This window comes from Lolium perenne, chromosome 2 (genome assembly GCF_019359855.2).
Source record: "Lolium perenne isolate Kyuss_39 chromosome 2, Kyuss_2.0, whole genome shotgun sequence".
Classification (NCBI taxonomy): domain Eukaryota; kingdom Viridiplantae; phylum Streptophyta; class Magnoliopsida; order Poales; family Poaceae; genus Lolium; species Lolium perenne.
Genome location: NC_067245.2, coordinates 267,938,312 through 267,946,390, shown reverse-complemented (window position 1 = coordinate 267,946,390; position 8,079 = coordinate 267,938,312).

Here is an 8,079-nt window from a genome sequence, read left to right as displayed (position 1 = left end):
CATGCATGCACTGTTTGCAGGATGATAGTATGCTACGTGCACACATCACTAATTTTCACAATGATACTTATTTTGGATATATTTTACTTTTTTCATTTCATAATAGATGTTTTGGCTGCAAGCTGGTACGTCACTCAAGCCCGGATGGTGCAAGGTGGCAACGACGCCTCAATGGGTTCAAGAGGATACTACGTCACCACCGGCCATGTTGCGTGGCCACCGATATGGGACTTCGCAAGCATCCATTAGTGCTTCAAGGGACCGCCATCGATGTTGTATAATTTGTCCTTTATGTTCCGAGTCTTTCCTTGTAATGCTACACACATTTTTTCTAGTAAAAGTACAGAAATTATGCTACACATACAACTATTTTTGGTCGATAGTTAAAATTGTAAAAAAGTTGTATGAGTTTTGTGGTGAAATCAAGCGCGAGATGTTGCAATGTTTTTCTAGGCTTTTACTACAAATTGTGTTTTTTGCCGATTTTTTGATGTTGTAGTAGAAATATAAAAATGTAACAAACCTGTAAGAGTTCTATTGTGAAAGAACATGCAAGATGTTGTAAAGTTACATTGCAATTTGCTACAAATTCGCCCTACTCTTTTGATGTTGCATAAGTAATTTCAAAATGTAGTTAAATTGTATGAGTTTTGTTGTCAAAGCAGACACGAGATGTTGCAATGTTTCTCCGGGCTTTTATTAGAAATTGTGTTTTTCTTTGTTTTTTCGATGTTATTGTAGAAATATAATAATGTAACAAACATGTATGCGTTTTATTGTGAAAGAACATGCGAGATGTCGTAAGGTTATATTGGAATTGTCTATTTTTCCTCATACTCTCTCGATGTTGCATAAGAAATCTCAAAATATAGTTAAATTGTATGGTTTTTGTTGTCAAAGCAGACGCGAGATGTTGCAATGGTTTCTAAGCATCTACAAGTCTTTTTTTGTTCGAATTTTTAAAATGTTGTAAACACATGTTTTTGTTTTAAATGTTTTTGATTTTTTGTTTTAATAGTAGGTTACTAATGGTGACTGTATTGTTCCTATAGCACATGGTTTCACTCCATCTTGCAAGTGTGCTTACTTGTGTAGCCATAGCAGAGCAACAAAAGGCAGCATAGGGACCTAGGCCTAGGAACGTGAGCAAGGGAGCAACCTCCAGCATTGACCGTGCTGCAAGAGACCAGTAAAATCGAGCTGTCCAGCACAGGGAACGCCACATGCATGTATCAAACAAGAGATTAATTCCTGGCCTTTGGATGTGCATCGGGACGGCTTCCAAGCGACCGATCTGCCGCACCGGATTGGTCGGCCGACGGCAATCGCGACCCTTCTAGGCCGGTCTATCCGTCATGCTTGCACGCTACTGACGCCAATCAACCGTCCGCATTGGTTACATATGAACGCCATTTATGGTGATTACCCATGTTCCATTTCTTTCCTACTCGAAGGAAGGGTAGAGATGATTATGCAGGTGAGAAGGCCATGTAAAATCACTAGACGGTAGACACGTAGAGACGCCGGTAAACGTCATCAGTATCGATACGTGTGTAGTCTAAAGCGACCCGACAGAAGAATGGCATATACCCCCTTGCCGTTTACTTGCCTCTTGACACCACACCACTGTCACTTTTTGTGTAGTGTAGCTAGCTAGCTTGTCGTCTTCTCTGGCAGCCCTACCGGTGATTAGCAGGGACACGTCCGCGTTTGCTATAAGCAGCTGTTTGGTCCAAGTTATGGGTAACTCGTCACACTTCGGTTACCATACGTCCGTATATACTCACGCTTTGCCATGCGGATGCAGCGTCTTCTGTCACTTCTGCAGTGTGTCTCCAGAGTCTTCAAGAGCAAACCGTTCAGCTAAGTGGTGCAAATGTTCTGCACTTTCTAGAACAATAATTTTTTTTATTTCTAGAACAATCAAAAAAGAAATGTTCTGCACTTTGACGGCCACGAAATTCATGCGACACGCTAAGCAAGCTAGTGTTGATAGGAGGAGATGTCTGTGGATCAACTTAACCCAGACTTTCTCGTAGATACTCTGACGAGTGATTGTAATCCTATCAGTTAATCACAATTAATTAATAAAGCTCTCTAAAATCGCAAAGAAAAATACGTGGACCACACTAACCATATATAGAAATGTACTTGTGAGTTGTGACACATATGGAAAGTGGGGATGGCATGCATACGGACAACAGCCTTAGATCCGCGTGTCACATGCACCAAGGGCCAGATACGTGGCCAGCCTAATAACGACCTCGCCAGAAAATGCATGTGTGAGATATAAACTACTTGGACATATTACCTTTTATTACTATTATATATACAAACGCATGAAGATGTACATTTAGTCCACTAAAGATGTAGAGTGAGTCAGTGACATGTGAAAATTAGATAGTCGGTATTTAGATCTCATGATATGCGTCATATATGGGTGTGTCAATACAAACAGAAAGCAAGTACGGAGTAACAGATAGCATATACTAGTAGACAATAGTCACATACAATATCTCACTATAATTTCCTAGCTGGCATCTTTTACGGACAGAAAACCTCTCGTTACGCATGTATGGCCACAGACCTAGAATCCTCTCGACGCGGTGTCGATGTATCTGTCGTATGCATTGCATACACCCTAGCAGTGTCCATCAATCGCGAATACTAAAGTACAAAGCGGTAGACCCTCGCAATAGAAATTATATCAAGCAAAAGTACACCACTGCCGGAAATTTAAGCAGCACAAGGAAGAAGATAGATGGAAAATATATTGATGGTGGCAAGCAGGTATAGTACCGTCAAATACCGTTGCCGTGGAAAAATGTGTATATTCTTTTTTAAAAAAAAGGAAAAAAGTGCTAACTATCACTCCCATTTCAGAATGGCTCGTCTAATTCAATTTAATATACGTGACATCATAAAAGCCATTTCTGTGTAGAGCAAAGTAACAGGCGCCGGTCGAGATCGTGATGTGGAAAGGTTCACATAGCTACAAGCTAGGCTGCCAGGCCGTTTCTGATTGGATGCGCCCACCACACTTGTTTTGTGGTGACTCACCATATGCGTACGTATCTGTTATCGATGCATATTATTGGTCAGCTTACAAATCGGTCGTTTTCAACGTTGATTTTGATGTCCACATAGCTACAAAGGCTGCCTGTGACCGTGACATGTATAGCTTCTGCGATTTGACAATTTTGTGCACGTTTGGTTGTATAACTCTCACGGGCTCTACTGACATTAATCTAAACATAGTTGGAAATGGATGATAATATAGAACCTGGGCTACCTAGTGTAATTTAAATAATAAAAACAATAATTTTCAAATCTTATTACTTTCCTAAGTTTCATGTATACACGTACATAGAGACAGGGGCGCGATTATTTGACTACCAAGTAGTTGAACAGTTATTTTACACATATCCTTAAATTTTCATCGCAATTGTACATGATATTACGTCACATAAGTTTTATCTTACTTTGTAAGGTGAGATGAACATATAAAAAATGTAGACATCATTTAAAAAGTTTGATTACGTGACATATAATACGATACAAAATACATATTTTTGTGATTTTTGCACCATGTTGACTCATATATTGGGTTTCTTATGTTAATTTTTTCATTGTGGGTTAAACGTAATTTTAGTATTCCAAAGAAAAATAAGAAGAGCAAGACCTAGGTGGTAGAAGATTGGGGAAAAATAGAATGCAGGATCCGCGTGCACCGGCCCAATCTGTTTACCAAACGCATGCACTGACTTGATTAATGCAATGGAATCTTCATCAAGGGAGGGTTTTGAAATTACATGTTAGCTAGTATATATCATTTTGAATATATTTGTGCAAGAAATATATGTATTAATTATCCTGTGAGGGTACACTAAAATAGGTAATGCTTCAATAGTCCATTGGCAGTATCCCCGTGTTGGTTGTAGCTTAGCTTGGATATCTTCATTTCACACGTTTTTTCTTAGCATTGTTCATGTGCTTTGTACCCGACGTGTCTTATTTTTTTAAAACGGAATTAATTTCAATTTAGTAATGCAGGAATATTACCGTGTTAGTGGTATTTTGGCATTTTTCACTTCGGAAACAAATCGAGGTGCCGACGGCTTTTTATCGGGGCCGTCGGCACAGACCCCGAACAAGGCAGGCCGCGAAGAAGGCAGTCGGCACAGAAAAGTTTGTGCTGACGGTGACCGTCGGCACAAAAAAGGCCGTCAGCATAGGGGTCTCCGTCGTGACGACGAGGCGACATCGTTATAATTTTTTTGCCCTCTAGCCCTATGCCGACGGCTAGACCGTCGGCACAAGCCTAGATTTTTTCTCTCCACGCACCCCTCCGTTGGATCGCCTTTTCAAGTTTCAAATGAATGGTCATAAATGATAAAAAATTCAAAAAATAAATCATTCGAGATGTCCATGTGTTATGACATCTAGTTGCAAGAGAATTTAACAAAAATGAATTTCGATCTTTTTTGCAAAATTGCATCATGGATCGGTAAAACGGCTTTTCTGGTTGCATACGAAGTTGGAAAAAATGTAAAATATATCAAACTGATCGTGGGAAAAAGTAACATCAGAATTCACAATGTGTTGGCATTTTTTTAGATTCTCAAAATTCCAAATGGAAATATAAAAGTACGAATATTTTAGTTTTTGCCGGAAATTTAGGATTTTATTTTATTTTTTAAAATTAAATTAATTGTTGCATCATGCCTAAAGATTATTATTACTTAATCATTGATGTTAATTTAAATAATTGTTTAAAATTCATAATTATAAAGAGTTATGATATCACGGTATACGAGTTAATAGGATTGATATGGTAGTATTATCAACCATTTCTTTCTCGGAAGCTCAACTGGAAGGAATGGAGAAGATAAGCGGGCTAAGGTTGGAGTAGGGTGAGGATGGGTGATAAATTGGGAAGTTAGACCATTAGTGCAATTTGACTTAAAATTAAGTGTAGTTAGAGTTTAAAATTATCCATGTGAGAGATTAAAAAAATTTGAAAAAAATAAAGCCAGAATTTCCATACGGCCGTTAGTTCTATGCCGACGGCTTAGCCGTTGTTGTGCCGATGGCAAATGGGTTCTGTGCCGAAAACATATCGTGCCGACGGCAAGGTGCCGACGGTGGCCGTCGGCACATCCTATACCGACGGCCAAATTGACCCGTGCCGACGGTTTCTGGCCGTCAGCACCTTAACTGGTTGCCGTAGTTTTTTTTGCATGAAAGTATTCCAGTAGTTCATAGACAGTGTTATACTGTTGTTTGTCTCAACGTTTAATTATTTATTGTCTAGATGATTCACGTAGTTTATTTCTTTTATACATTGCTTGGCATGTCAAACATTTATGTTTCATTTCGTTTTGTTACGTTTTGTTACGCTAGATTTCTCTTTTGTGCATCTATTGATGAATAGGCTGAAAATCAATCCCTTTTGATAATTCTGTAAAAAATACCTTCAATAATTTACATGGGACATTGGTATGAACTCTTTTGGCTTCTTGGTGGCAGTGAAGCCCTAAGAAATTATGCAAACTATCTTTCATATAATTACTTTGGAAAACTAGGAGGAGGACACATCGAGGTTGATGGGACTTCCTTAGCAATAAAACCTCTAAAATTATGAGGATGATGTGGAGGGACAAGCGTGTGCTAGTATCTAACAAAATCACAATACTAACAAAGCATGTTCTTACTCCTGTTACTAGACTAAGAGATTGTACAGTATGATTACAACGTTGCACTGCTGGGGAGTTATTTTTCTGCTCTCAGTTAGGTAGTTATTTTTTCAGAAAAATAAAAATCTTCATATTTAAATTTAAACCTGTAAAAAATATATGAGTACATATAGATGAATAGAAAATACTAACGTAGCCGGGGAGCAAAATCGATTTCTTTTTTTCCTTTTAATCCACAATTTTTTGACTTTTGTGTAGAGTTTACCAAAATGTAGCATGTATATGAACAAATTTATATATATTCATAAAAGATCAGAACTTTTTTTTTGGATTTTTAAAATCCAGAGCTCGCTCAAGCTGAAGAGCCAAAACGATGCGCTCCTGCTCCGTTACCTGTAGGGTCATTCTTGGTCTACTTAATTTACTGAAAATCACGATCGCAATTGTCTCAATGATGCGTTTTGAACCTCAATTACACAACTCATATATCTAGCACTAGATAATTCATTAGCTATGGGTATGCATCGATCGATGTAGATGACTCGGGACTCTCCTCCTTTTTAACAAAAGATGATTGATTAGATCATTTGATGAAAAGCTCTGGATTTTTGTACAACACAACACAACATACTTACATACATATACCATGTCGTGCTTAAGAAACAAATCTGATATTTTGTACTCTGAAGAGTACTATTCAGTATTAACTCCTGATCTGAATTTGGTGTATTGTTCGTAGTCTAATTTGTTTCGTAAGCTGTGTCCGTTTTTTTGAATGTAAAATATCCGGTAGGTGTGTATGCTCTAACTTTTTCATAAAATTTCATGACCTTAGATGTGTTCAATTACTTAGGGTGTGTTTGGTAGCCCGGCCAATAGAGAATAGCTATCTACACTCATACAAGCTGACCCTAGCTTAGCTCAACTCAGATTTTTTCATGTGTTTGGTAGATCGGGCGAACAGAGATATGTTGAGTGGGTCTGTTGTTTGGTGGGTTGTGTGTAGTGAGAATAGCTGAGGAGTATAAATTTTGCACAACAACCCCTTCCTACAAAAATGAAACACAGCCGGATCCGTGTATATAAAATAAAAAGCAATCAGGTCCCTCTAAATCGAAAAAAAAGCAATCGGGTCCCTAGCAGCAGCTCGCTCAGCTCCGGCGAGCTAGCTCAGTTCCGGCAAGGCGAGGGAGCTCCGGCCAGCAGCAGCTCGTCGCCGCCCGCGTGAAGCCCGAAAGCAGCTCGCTGCCACGTCCTCCCGTCGCTCCTCCATGCGCAATTGCAGTCAGAGCTCGGGCGCGTCCAGGCGGCCATGGCTCGGGCGCGGGCGGTCAGAGCTCGGGCGCGTCCAGGCGGCCATGGCTCGGGGCGAGGCGGAGCTCGGGCGCGTCGGGTCGAAGGGAATCTCCAGCGCGGCGGAGGACTCCATGGCTGGTCGAGCTCGCATGAGGCAGTGCTTCGTCCCCGTGGAGGTCGCCGGCGCGTCCAGGCATGGTGGCGCTCCGGGAGGAGGACCGTAGCGGGTAGGGGAGAGAGAGGAGGATAGGGGAAAATGAGCAGAGCGGGTGAGGGTCTGGGGGGTGGGGGGCGTGGGCCAGGGGCCTGCTACAGTCTTTTGCGGGGCGAGCTCAGCCTGGCTGACTTGCGAAGCTCGATTCGAGCTTCTCGTTCCGGCCTGGCTGAGAGCATCTTTTCGTACGAGCTCAGCACTGCCGAGTTGGACCGAACCGGGCTAACAAACAACAAATAGGCACTTCAGCTAGGTTGGGTTGGGAATATCTGAGGTCACCCGGGCTACCAAACACACCCTTAGTAAACTGGAGCACCTATAAGGCCATAAGTCTTTTTTCTGCGAACCTGCGAACATATATAGAATGTCTCAGTGTACGTACGGATATTTTTTTACATTTTAAAATATGTTTTAAGGTACTAAGTGCATCTATACCTATACCTATGAGCCAAAGTGGATTTACAACCTGGAAGATGCTCCTGCAGCCTATATGTCTCCACCAGTCTCACCGTCAAACATACAGTGGTGAGGACATCGTACGTGTTACTCCACTTTCAGTAAGCAGCGAGGAAATCAAGTAGGCTGGGGTACTAAATTACCTAGAAAGCGACGGGAAAACTCAATGTGTAGCCCGAGCTACACATCTCCTCTTGTTTACAAAATTCGAATTCAACATTTAAAGTTTTAAAATATCTGAAGAAAACCTAAATGTAGCCAACGATGTACTCTACCACTGTGCAAATTTTCAGGATGAAATACGTTATATTAGAGGCTACACAAAATGACAAATTCTGACAAATGTTGGTGGTGTCAAAATTTGTACTGTTCACGTTTTCAGATCTATGGATTTGTGAATTTTACACAACCCAAAAT